General features: G+C 37.5%; 1 protein-coding gene across 2 annotated transcripts in view; it reads left to right on the forward strand.

Annotated features, from left to right (window-relative positions):
- Positions 1 to 13332, forward strand: part of mrps6 (mitochondrial ribosomal protein S6) — a 101335-nt gene that overhangs the window by 38552 nt on the left and 49451 nt on the right. The window lies entirely within an intron of this gene.

The following is a 13332-nucleotide window of genomic DNA, read 5'->3' on the forward strand; positions in this document are numbered from 1 at the left end:
AGAAGATCACAGAAGCAGCTCTGACAGGAGAACAAGCAGGTATGGGAAGAGCCGCCACCAGCTGACCTCATTGACCAAGTGAGTGAGCTAGCTCTGTGCTGCTTGACTCCGCTCCCAATTGTTGGGCTCTGGGAGGGAGTTGGTTAGGGAGAGAAGGCACACAGAAATGCCCCATTGCCACCCAGCAGTAGATGCCTGCAGCAGCTGCTAAATCCATCACACTGGTCTCCCAAGTGCATATCTATGGGCTGTCCATAAATCAGGCTTATACTTGTAGGTTTTGAGATTGATGATAAATTGAGGTAGATTAGAAATTCCATTACATGTACTAAGTTTAGTATGTTATAAATTTCTGTTCTCTCTAGAATTGCACTGCTTAAAGTATGTGTTGTATACAGGAAAATTGAGTTCAGATTTTACCAGTACATAGAAGAATGCAAAGTTTGAAGCATTGGATGGATCAGCAGTCCCATAGTCAATTATCAGAATTAATTTTGGATATATTTTCCCATCAATGAACCTTGACCATTGTGACTTTTTTTTAGGAAAGTCAATTGCTGAGTGAGGACATTTTGCATTATTAACATTGGAATACATCTCCAACTGTTTTATGCCTTTGAAACAACAAAAGAATTATAACCTAAGTCTGTGGCCATTTTATCCTGCAGCTTTGAATATCTCCAGAATGTTTCTGTTACTGCCATTGCTAAAATAATAGTCAAAGTCACAAACTTTGTGTAGTATCATCAAAGGTCGCAGGAAGAACACCATTGATTACACTATATCCTTTAATGCCCACTACCTATTATCCAGTCCAGTTGGTTTGTCCTTGTTTGCTTTCCTTCTTAACAATCTATATGCAACTAAAACATTACTTACCATGACTACTACTCTTGCACTTGCATCAATTTGGCGGGCCATTTCCTTCAATGTGCTACCCCATGACTATATCAGTCACAGATAAGTGTCTGGGTTCATGTGTGTGCTGACAAAGCCAAGCTCTGCTTCAGTTCTCTCAATCCATCTGTTGTTAAAAGTGCTTAACCAAGATTGAATATCGGACAAACTCTAACTCTGTACTTGCACATCGGAATGACTGAAGCCAATGTCTTTAGACTTCACTTTGCCACGGGTTTCCATGATTGTCTTACTAAAGTCTCGGGGTGAACTAATCTGTTGTGAATCTTAGTGTGCTATTCAACTTTGAACTGTACTTTTCAACATTGCATTCTTGCTGTTAGACACTGCCTGCTTCATAACAAGTGGTCACTGTGGTTAGGTAATTAGATTAGTTATTCAGAGGCCTAGGCTAGTAGTGGAGAATTTTAATTAAGTTAATTAATATCATTGGTGATCATGAAACTAGTGGACTTTTTTAAAAAGCCATCTAGATCAATAATGGCCGTTTAGGGAAGGAAATCTGTCTTTGGGTTTTGTGGTCTAAAAGTGCCTCGGAATACACAGTTGATTCTTGACTCTCTTGGAACAGCCAGTTAAGTAATTCAGTTCAAGGACACTTGGGCATAGGCAATAAATGCTGGACTTGTACTTATTTAAAAAAAAATCATTATATCAATGTCTCTTTCCTTGCCTCAAGAGTGATAGCATTCCTTTGCCATCCTTCTGTTTGGCACTATCTTAAACTTTGACTTAACAAAAACTTGAACATTACTCTGTTTCAATCACATATTGTAAATCCTTAAAATTATCATCCTTGTGAATATTTTTTATTACTTGATTTTATTACACTTCGATATTCCTTAATGTTGAAAATGTTATAGAAATTTGGTACCTTCTGGATCTATATACATGTATGTATTTGCATGTTAAACAGTTTCCCCCAATTGCCACTATTGGTAATCTGAACAGTACTGTATTAAGTATTATCCCAGTGTCCTTGAAACCGGTTTCCTTTGCAATTGCTTTTGCTGTATTTCCTCAGTCCACAAAACCCTTGACCTCTATCACTGCTCATGCCTTAGATTCCCTTTCAACCTCTTTGCCTTTCTCCCACAGTATCTGGGAATCAGCTTCTTAAGCGCCTCACGATTCAAGTTTATCCACGTTACAATTGAGTTCAGTCTGCCACTGTTTTAAATTGAATAAAGTAGCATGTCTGAGAAGGATATTGAAGAGGGGAGCAGAGTAAGTGGAATAATGTCTTGACAAAAGGATGGCAAAAAAAAAGGGAGATGTATACTAAGATGGGATTCTTGCAGAAAGCTTGGTACTCTGAGAGGAATGTTATTTTGGAAACTAACCCAAAAATCTAAAGTGTTACGAGTTTAAAAATGATCATTGGGAAAATAGCCAAGAAAATCATAGTGTGTTAATGCATTTTATCACTTTAGATAATATTTCATTTTGTTAAGCACTTCATAATTATGTGGTCTTAAATAGTTCAGATATTTTTGATGTGAGTGCATTGTTTCCATGCTATTTTTGTCTTTAAACTGGGCAATAAGGCATGGCAATAATGCATTTACAATATCAACTTGTCAAAAGTTGAAGTATCAACTAAATTTGTACTGTTATCTTCTCTGTTGTTTTGTGAAGTAGTAGTAGAATACTGAGATCAGTCTGATAGGTTGCCTCTTGAAAGTTCCTTCCACATAACCACCTTGTACCAGCTGGTTAAATGAGAGAGGTTTCTATCTGATCTCCTATCGATATGACAAAGCAAGGAGTTCTCCCACACTTGCTGGAGAACCATGCTGGATATCAATTCAGAATTCTTGGTAAGCTGAATTAACATCTGCTGCAGCATCACTCAGGTTGAAAAATTGGCACTAAGTGAAGGCTCACTCTATTTTCACACACACAATGCTGGAGGAACTCAGCAGGTCAGGCAGCATCTATGGAGAGAAGTAAACAGTCAACATTTCGGGTCGAGACCTGATGAAGGGTCGACTGTTTATACCTCTCCATAGATGCTGCCTGAGCACTTTGTGTGTGTGTTGTTCCAGATTCCAGCATCTGCAAAATCTCTTGTGGATCACTCTATTTTCCAGTTTTCTTATGCAACTATTATCCATAGTCATAGAGAAAGACGGCATGGAAACGGGCACTTTAGCTCACCAACTCCACGTTAACCATGAAGCAGACATTTTTACACTAATCGTATCCTAAGCCATTGCACCAAATTGAATGACAATCAGCATGGGTTTTAATTGCACTCTCCCCATATTTATCAACAAAGGTAGATTTCATATCATAACTACATCTGTTAACAAATAAAAGTGAGTACTTTCGCACTGATATTATTTCTCAGTGGAGTAGGGAAAGTACTGTTCTATAATTATGTTATGAATTTTGTAACCATGAACTCGCCTTTCTGATGTTTTTTGCCTATAGATTAGTTCCCACAGCACATGGTTTCTCCCTAAGCTATATTGTCATCTGGTTGCTGATGTAGAAAATAGGCAAAATCAAAATTCTACTTGCATTTTCCATATCGTTACTAATAGGTGATTATCTGTTTTCTGGTCCAGTTGCCATATCCCCTGATCTCTTTAGTACCTGAAAGTCTATCGGTTTCGGATTTGAATATACTTAGCATCTGAGCTTCTGTAGCCTTCTGGGTGATAGAATTCCCAAGAAAAACAACCTTCTGAATGAAGAAATTTCTTATCCCTCACCATGTGGCCACATTTCTTTGTCCTAAAGTTTTGGGGAAGCAAACTCTTAATTTACTCTGACCTCCTTTGAATTATGCAACTTAAATTGATATAGCCCCTCATTCTTTTGGATGTCAGTGAGCTTAGGCCAATCCTACCCACCAGCTCTTTATAGAACAACCCTCCTTAATTGAAGAATAAAAGTACATCCTTCCTTGGAGAAAAACCAAAATTGTACGCAGGTGTGTCTCAGCAAGACTTCAAGCAAAGGTCAAGGCACAATTTGTCTGCCATATTACTTTCTGAATCAGAATATTTATTTTCTGCATTTCATGTCCAAATATGCTCAAATCTCTCTATACACAAACATTTTTCACTATGTTGAAAATATTCTGTTCGACTTTTTCTACCAAAATTAATCCTCGCTTTGCACGTTATTCTCTGCCGCCACCTTGTCATTTAATTAACGAGTACAATTCTCTTTGGAGGCTTACCTCTTTTCTATTCACTTTTCCATGGAGTTTTGTCTCAAGAGAAAGCTGGAATATGTTACACTCTCTTCTCATTTAAGTCATTACTGGATTGTAAATAGCTGAGACCTCAGTTTTGATCCTTGCTACATCCTGTGAGAAACAGCCTCCTAATCTGGAAAAAAGTTGTTTATTTCTATTTTCTTTTAACCAGCTCTTTATCATGCTGTTTATCCAACAATGTGAGCACTTATTTACATAACTATCATATGACATCTTATCAGATGCTATATGCAAATCCTGAAAAACTGGATTTTCAAACATCTTGTATAAAATTACATTGATTCTGTCAAAATGTACTACAATTTTCCAAGTGGCCTTTCACTGTGTCCTTAAGAATGGATTCCAGTATGCACTATCAGAACCAGCATAGATTACACGTGCTGACTGGTTATATTTGTCCTGGGATAATTCTGATTTTTCACAGGGGATGTTATTAGAGTAATTTCTGCACAATTTACACTCAATCCCTTTTTTTTGTACTTTCTAATCTTTCAGGATCTAGAAGCTAATTGGTCTATTATTGTCACACGTACTGAGATACAGTGGAAAAACTTTGTTTTGCATGCCATCCATACAGATCATTTCAAAACATAAGTACATTGAGGTAGTACAAAGGGAAAAACAATAACAGAATGTAGAATATAGTGTTACAGTACAGAGAAACTACAGTGCAGATAGACAATAAGGTGCAAGGGCCATGATGAAGTAGATCAAGAGTTCATCTTTATCGTACAAGAGATCCATTCAAGAGTCCTATAATGGCGGGATAGAAACTGTTCTGGAGCCTGGTAGTGCTTGTTTTCAAGCTTTTGTATCTTCAGCCCGATGAGAGGGGAGAGAATGACCAAGGTGGGAGGGGTCCTTGATTATGTTGGCTGCTTTCCCAAGACAGCAAGAAGTGTAGACAGTCGGCTGGTTTTCATGATGGACTGAGCTCTGTCCATAACTGTCTGCAATTTCTTGTGGTCTCGGGCAGAGCAGTTGCCATACGAAGCTGTGATGCATCTAGATAGTATGCTTTCTGTGGTGTATCTATAAAAATTGTTGAAGGTCAATAGGGACGTGCTGAATTTCCTTATCTTTCTGAGGAAGTAGAGGTGCTGATGTGCTTGGCCACAGCATCCACATGGTTGGATCAGGACAACCTATTGGTGATATTTACACCAAGGAACTTGAAGCTCTCAACTGTCTCCACCTGAGCACCATTGATACATACAGGGGTGTGTGTTCTGTCCTGCTTCCTCAAGTCAATTACCAGCTCTTTTATTTTGTTGACATCGAGGGAAAGTTTGTTGTCTTGATACTAGGCTCTCTATCTCTTTCCCGCACTCCATCTTGTCGTTATTTGAGATCCGGCCCATTAAGGTAGTGTCATCTGTGAACTTGCAGATGGAGTTAGAACAGAATCTTGCCACACAGACATGGGTGTATCAGGGGCTGAGGACACAGCTTTGTTGGGCCATCTAGTAGAGGGGATTAGTTCCATGAATTTCTCCAGTATTTTTTCTTGACAAAATATTAAGTTCCTTACTGTCAATGGTTCTTACTTCCCTCCACAATTTCTGGTACATTTATTGTTCCTTGTGCTATGAAGACAACTATCCAGTGTTCGTCATTTATAATTTCTGCTGCCTCTATCTCAAGATGCACTTATTTATGCTAGTCGCTTTTTAGATATTGGCAGAGGGTCTTGTAGTTTTTCATATTCTATACTCCCTATCAATTTTTAGGTCACCCTTTGCTGATTTCTAAAACTTCCCCAGTTCAAAGACATCACATTTATTGACTCTTCTGTACAGCTTCTTTTAACGTCCTCTTAATCTCTTTATTTAACCATAGGTGCATCATTTTTAATTTAAAATTCATTTCTCAATGCAATGTATATTTGATCAGAATCATGAAATATGAAGCACAACATTGTTTATCAGCAGGCCTTTCCAATGTAACTCAGTCAACATGTCCTTTATACCTTTGTCAATGGGTTTATTTAAACTCAAGGCTAGTTCGCGATTCAAGTGTGCCAATCTCAATATCAAGTCCGATATAAAATACACAGGTTACTCTAGAAAAAAGTGATCACCAGGCTTGTGATATTACTAATTAATCCTGCAGTTTTGCACATAAAATCAAATCCTTTCTTGGTTCTGTCATTTTGTTCCTAGAAATGGTCCGATATGTTTACTGTTAACTTCTCAGTTAAACAGTGGACTGAAGGCCCTGCTTCTGTGCTGGACAACTCTATGGCTCTAAATTATTACTGATGACGTCGCTATTGCACAGGATCATGAAGTGACAGATGCGTTGCTCTTGATTCTTCCTTTGAGGCTTTAAAAATACAGACTTGTCAGAATTCACACCCAACTATATTAAACTATAGATTTGCTAAAACATATAGAATCATTAGAAATTTAAAACCTAGAAGGAGGTCATTTGATCCAGGGTGTTGTACCAGTCATAAAAGAACTACTCAACATAACCATACCTTCCACTGCTAGATCTGTAGCTCTACAAGTCATGACTCTTCAAGTACATATGCAAGTACTTTTCAAATGTGATGAGGGTTTGTGTCTCCATCACCATTTCGGGCAGTGAGTTCCAGACATCGACCACCCTTTGGTGAAATTTATTTTTCCTACCTTGCCCTCTCATGCTTCTACCAATTATTTTAAATCGATGCCCTCTTGTTTTTGACCCCTTTGCTAAGGGAAATGGGTACTTCCTACTTTATCTAATATTATACTCCTCCACTGTCTCCCCTCACTGCCCTCTGTGTGTCAAAGAAAACCCTAGCCCATTCCTCATAGCTGACGTCTTCTAGTTGTGGTAATATCTTCATATATCTCTTCAGCCATTATATCTTTTCTGTAAAATGGTGACTAGAATGGCGTTCAGTACTCAAAGGGCGGTATGCCCGATGTTTCATACAGTTCCAGAATAACCTCTCTGCTCTGAAATTCTGTCTCAGATAATAAAGGAGAGTCATTTTTAGCTGTGTCTTTTTTAACTATCTCTGCTATTCTTTGCTACTTGGTCTCTACTAATATATTGCCCCTTGTTCTGTTCCACGTCCCCAAAAGCACTACCTTATAGTTTTCTAGACTGAATTCCATCTGCTCAATTGACCATCCTCCTGCAGTTGTAAGTTTTCCTCCTTACCATCACCCACATGGCCAATTTTTGCAAACCCACTTTATGCTCTGCACCCATACTGATGAGGGTTTTCCAGTTGCAGAAAAATCATCAACCATTATCCTTTGCTTCCTGCCTTTGATTCACTTTTGGATCTAGTTTGCTGTTTTCCCTTAGTTCCCATGGGCTTTTACTTTTTTTGACTAGCCTGCTTTATAGGACCTTATCGAAACTGTACCTACAATCCATGTAAACTGCATCAAATGCAATGTTCTCATCGACCCCCTTTGTTCCTAACTTCAATCAAGTTAGACACAATCTTCCCTTAAATCCATTTTGACTGTTCTTGATTAATCTGTGGCTAGTCCTCACAATTGATTTCAATAATTTGACCACCATCAAAGTTAAATCAACTGGTCTGTAATTTACTTCGTTTATACATTCCTCCCTTTTAAAATAATGATACAACAGTAGCAGTCCTCCAAATCTTTAGCACCATTCATGTGGCCAGGGACGATTGAAAAATGATGGTCAGGGCCTTGCAACATTCTCCCTGCATCTTTTAGTTGCTTAAATCACTAAACCAGGATGAAATACATTTTATCCACTTGCAGAGATACTAATTTACTCTCTTAAATGTTGGATGCAATGAAGTAATTATGAAACCTTGCAAGGAATTTATGGGTTAAATATGCTGTGCTCACAAGAAACTCAATTTATCTGCTGTTTTAATGCAAGAATAGACCTGTTGGTTTTAAGGGAGACACAGGACCTTGCAGGTGCTGGAATCCGGGGCAACACAAAAAGCACTGGAGGAACAGCCGGTCAGGCAGCATCGATGGGGGAAATGGACATTCGACATTTTGGGTCAAGGTACTTCATCTGGACAGTCCAGATGAAGGGTCTCAACCCAAAATGTCAACTGTCCATTTCCCCCATAGATGCTGCCTGACCGGCCAAGTTCCTCCAGCATCTTCTGTGTTGCCGTTGATTTTAAAAGGCTTTGCTAATATAATTGACATAATAGGTTCAGTATTAGTTTTGCATAGCATTTTTCAAAGCTATATGCAATATATTTGGGAATATATCTAGAACTAATGAGGGAAGAATTGGCTAAGCTTGCTACTTTATAGATATTTGAGTTGTAAAATGGTGATTATGTTGTGTTTATAGTACTGGAATAACAATCCAGCTATTCTGCCAAAAGCATACAAATTTGGTACTGTGGACCGGTATTATTTTAAAAGAAGGAAAATGACCATGAAAGATGTTAGGTTACCATAATGGCCTCATTCACGATGATGAGAGATGGGAACCAGCCATGTAACATTGCTTATATGGCTAGAGGATCTCACTACAGAGTTCATTCTCAATGCCTGAAGTAGTCCAGTAATCCTTGGTTGCAATGAAGCAGTAAGATGGAGCACTGTTGTTAAATCTTAACTGTAACTGTCCAGGTGTATCGAGGGAATAAATGTAGTTTTGCCAGTATTGTCCTAATGCTCACAGATAGGTGGGGAATTGCACAGGTGCCACTGCGCTCTCTCTGTCTCCCCTCTCCCCATGGCCCCTCTTCTCGCTTCTCCTTCGGGCTACAATCTGTTCCTCAGGTTCAAAGCCTGCCCATATACCCATCCCTACCTGTGGAAGAGGCTTGAAGGTCTACTGTTCTCACATTGTCCTCCTCCAGCCACCTCAGACCCCGCAAGACCAGAATGGAAGCAAGTTGTCCTCTATCCCAAGAAGATAGCTGAGAAGAAGAATTCCTGTTTTTAAATGAAACCGGGAAGTTTTCTGCAGTATTCAAAGAAATAAGACAAATTCTCCAATTGTATGTCAGTCACCTGACTTGTGAAAATTTTAAAAGGGCACAAGGTTTATGGAACTAATATGGGTTCAATACTTCATGGAAAACATGAGGTAATAAATGGGAAGTGCCTCAGCAGAAGGGAGATGGTTACTGTTGGAGCTTCTCAGGTTTTTAATCTGGACCCTATCTTGTCATTCATAAATGATGGGGAGTTTATTAATGTTAACAAGTTTTGTAGCAGATGAAAAACTAGAGACAAAGTTCAGCATTCAAAGTCAAAGTCGAGTTTATTGTCATATGCACAAGTACATGTGTGCACAGTTGCAATGAAAAACTTGCAGCAGCATCACAGGCACATAATATCATATAAGCAGCATTCACAAGAAAAACATAAACATAAATTATACATAAGTTTTGCAAGAAAGAACATAATTAGAGAAAAAAAATGAAGTTCATTTTAGTCCGCAGTGATCAAAGTGGAAGATCTGAATCAATAAATATGCTCCAAGGAACAGGTGACACAGTTTAACACAGGTAAATGATATCTCCATTGGAACAGAAAATAAATACATAACTAAAAGGAACTGAAAGGTGCTGAAGGAAACAGAGTAATTTTTAATGGTTGGCTGAATGATTTTAGCCACCTGAAGTTATTACATATCAGATAGAAGTTAAATCTGGGCACTTAATAAAATCTTACGTAAATCACTGAAACTTACCTGTTATTTACAAATTATGATTATTGCCTGAATTAATTAAACGGACATTGATATAATTTATTCAGAAAAGGTAGGGAAGGTTGATTTTATGATCTGGGTTTCCAAGTTATGAGTAAAGACCTGACATCAGGTTTTTCACCCAGAGAGTGGTTGGTGCATGGAATGCGCTGCTGGGGGTGGTGGTGGAGGCTGATACGTTGGGCAAGTTCAAGAGATTGTTAGATAAGCATATGGAGGAATTTAAGATAGAGAGATATGTGGGAGGAAGGGGTTAGATAGTCTTAGGGGTGGTTAGAAGGTTGGCACAACTTGGTGGGCCGAAGGGCCTGTATTCTTCTGTATTGTTCTATGGTTCTATCAAGCAATTCTGAAGTGTAGTTGCTATTGTTACAAGGGTAATGCAACAGCCAATTAGTCCACAATGAGAAGCATGAGAAAATCTACTTTGTTTGTTAAGGCCACCTTAACTTTTGAAAAAGTGCAGTGGGGCATTTATTGAGGACTTAGTTTTTTTTAATGTTTTTTAATGGCATGTGGATATTTATTGCCCATCCCTTGTCATGTCGGGCTGTCCCCCAGAACACTCTATGCAAAAAAAGGTGCATTTCACTGTGCGTTTCAATGTACATGTGATTAATAAAGAAATCTAAAGAAATCAAACGCAGATAGAAATCAACTATGTTGGGTTTGGAGTCACATTTTTGCAAGACCAGGTTAGGATGATCAATTCCTTTTTCCATATGACACTGAGCGAACAGTGGATGGTCCAGAAAGTGTTATGGCGTACTAATGTTTGTGTACCAATTGATTGGTACATTCCCTTTACCACGACCTCTTGCTTCTTATGGATTATTGCATCATTTGACATTAAAAATCTAGGTTGCTTACCATAACACCAACAAATCACACTTTATATGTGTTATTTCTTAACCTTTAGAAGAAAATCTCTAATTTGTAAATATCAGAAAAAATGAGTTTTTGGTAAATTATACTTGGTAGACAATTGTTCAAATGAAGAAAGGTTTCTTCCAACAAACAGATCCTGAAAACGAGTAATACCTGATTTGTCCCACTCTTTAAAAACTACATCAGTCATAGAAGGTTTAAAAAATAATTAGAGAAAATGGGACTGGACAAAGAAAGACTCAATAAACTAAAATATTTTCTAAATTGTAACCAAATCCTCAAAGCATGTTTAACTACTAAATTGTGTGTTAGTTTATTTAATGATATAGGAAGTGAAGAAGCAAGCAGGGAAATAATAGAAAATTTTTTAACAGAGATAGCTTCTGAAGAAACCCATACTGGACAAGCCTCTTGATTAATGTAATGTGACCAAAACATAAGATTTCGTATATTGACTGCCCAGTAATAAAACCTAAAGTTAGGTAAGGCTAGACCTCTGTTCTTTTTAACCTTCTGAAGGTGAACTTTATTTAGTCTAGGATGTTTATTATTCCATATGAACGAAGATATAATTGAATCAAGAGAGTCAAAGAAAGACTTAGGAATAAAAACAGGTAAAGCCTGAAATAGATATATGAATTTAGGTAAAATATTCATTTTATTAGCATTAATTCGGCCAATCAATGATATAGAAAAGGGTGACCAATTTGATAAAACCCTTTTCACATAATGCAGTAGGGTGAAAGAATTTTCTTTAATTTTATAATTTTTAGTAATTGACACCCCAGATAGGTAAAATGATTTCTTACAATTTTAAAGGAATGTTAATATCAAATGGTACCAGGTTATTCAGAGGAAAAAGTTCACTCTTGTGTAAGTTCAATTTGTATTCTGAAAAATGACTAAAGCGAGAAAGTAAAGAAAGCATAGGAGATAAAGAGGCTTCAACATTAGATATAAAAAGTAATAAAGCATCAGTATATAATGAAACTTTATGGTTAATACCTCTTCTGGAGATACCAACGACATCTCTAGATTCTCGGAGAGAAATAGCCAAAGGTTTTAAGGCCAAATCAATGAGCAAAGGGCTCAAAGGACATCCCTGTCCGGTTCCACGTTGAAGTTTAAAAGATTTAGAATTTTGAAAATTAGTAAGAACTCGAGCAGAAGGGGATAAATAAAGTAATTTAATCCATTGGATAAAATCGGGCCCAAAGTTAAATTTCACTAAAGTTTTAAATAAGTAGTTCCATTCAATCCGATCAAAGGCCTTCTCAGCATCTAGAGATATCACACATTCCGAAATTTCCTCAGAGGGAGAATAGGTAATATTCAATAAACGACGAATATTAAAATGAGAATATTGTAGCGACTCACTGTCCGAGCAAGTGAACCGGCTCGGCGGTTGGGTCGTGTGTCGTCGGAACTGCGAGGCCCAAGATGGCGTTGAGCCTTCGTCTTCCCCGACCGACGGGGAGAACCTGCGTGAAGGAAAAGTTTGATGACGTAGCGCATATGTCGTTTCCATTTTCGGTGGGCGGGAACCGTTCCTCTTAAAAGGCCTGCGCGAGGTGGGAAAATAAATCAGTTTTTGTTCTGCAGCTCACCGACTAGTGTCTTGCTTTCACATCGTGGTAGCAGCCGCCACAATATCGATTTTTAATAAAACCACTCTGATCATTGGATATAATTGAAGGTAAAATATTTTCCAATCTACGAGCTAGAACTTCAGATAAAATTTTAACATCTGCATTAAGTAATGAAATTGGTCTGCACGAAGCACATTCTGTTGGGTTCTTATTTTTCTTAAGAATGAGTGAAATAGAGGCTTCATAAAAAGATTGTGGTAATCTACCCAATTTAAAAGAATCTGAAAAAACAGCACATAAATGAGGTATAAGCAAAGAGGAAAAAGCCATGTAGAATTCTCCAGGAAATCCATTAGGACCCAGAGTCTTTCCAGAATGTAAAGATTGCAGAACCTCGGTGATTTCCTCATATGTAATAGATTGATCCAACTGTTTTCGGTTTTCAGTGGAAAGTATAGGAACGTTTAATTGGTCAAAGGAATTATTCATTACAGTATTATCTTTAGGAAAATTAGAACTGTAAAGTTTAAAATAGAATTCTCTAGAAGTATCATTTATTTCTAAAAGATCAGTTGTCCTCTCACCATTGGCTTTCGAAATTTCTTTAATTTGCCGTGTAGCTCTGGAGATTTTTAATTGGTTAGCCAGTAATTCACCCATTTTATCTCCATGAATATAAAATTGACTTTTATCTTTTAAAAGTTGACTTTCAATTGGATATGTTAAAAGAAGATCATTTTTAGTTTTAATTTCAAATCGCCTTTTATATAAAGCCGGATCTAGATCCAAAGCGTATTTTTGATTTAATAGTTTCAGTTGATTAACTAGATCAGCTCTTTGTCTGTTAGCTTTTTTCCTAATGCTTGCCGTATAAGAAATAATTTGACCTCTAATAAAGGCTTTAAAAGCATCCCAAACGATAAGACTAGAAATCTCTTCCGATGAATTCTCTTTATAAGAAAAGAGTAATTTGTTTCTCCGTAAATTTTAAAAAGTTTTTATTAGATAACAAGGTTAGGTTAAAACGCC

The sequence above is a fragment of the Pristis pectinata genome, chromosome 4 (assembly GCF_009764475.1).
Source record: "Pristis pectinata isolate sPriPec2 chromosome 4, sPriPec2.1.pri, whole genome shotgun sequence".
Taxonomy (NCBI): Eukaryota; Metazoa; Chordata; class Chondrichthyes; order Rhinopristiformes; family Pristidae; genus Pristis; species Pristis pectinata.